Source organism: Penaeus monodon, chromosome 28, assembly GCF_015228065.2.
Source record: "Penaeus monodon isolate SGIC_2016 chromosome 28, NSTDA_Pmon_1, whole genome shotgun sequence".
Taxonomy (NCBI): Eukaryota; Metazoa; Arthropoda; class Malacostraca; order Decapoda; family Penaeidae; genus Penaeus; species Penaeus monodon.
The window spans coordinates 5,954,117-5,954,420 of NC_051413.1; positions in this window are offsets into that span (position 1 = coordinate 5,954,117).

Here is a 304-nt window from a genome sequence, read left to right on the forward strand (position 1 = left end):
ATCCCGGAACGCCTGTCATCTCCAACTTACTTAGTCACAGTTCTCACCTCCCTCCAACTCCGCCCCTCCTACCCCCACCTCCTCCCCCAACCCCAAGCCGATACTCCCCTCCCTCCTCTCCTATCCCCACCCTCCCCTTCTATCCCCTCCCTACGCTCCAGCCCCACCCTTCGCCCCTCTCTCCTCTCCTCTCCCCACCCTTCTCCCTCCTCTCCTATCTCTCCTCCTCCCCCTCCCTCGCTCCTCCTCATCCGACACCACTCGAGCGCCGTCCAGACAGAGCATCCGACGCTACACCTGTCAT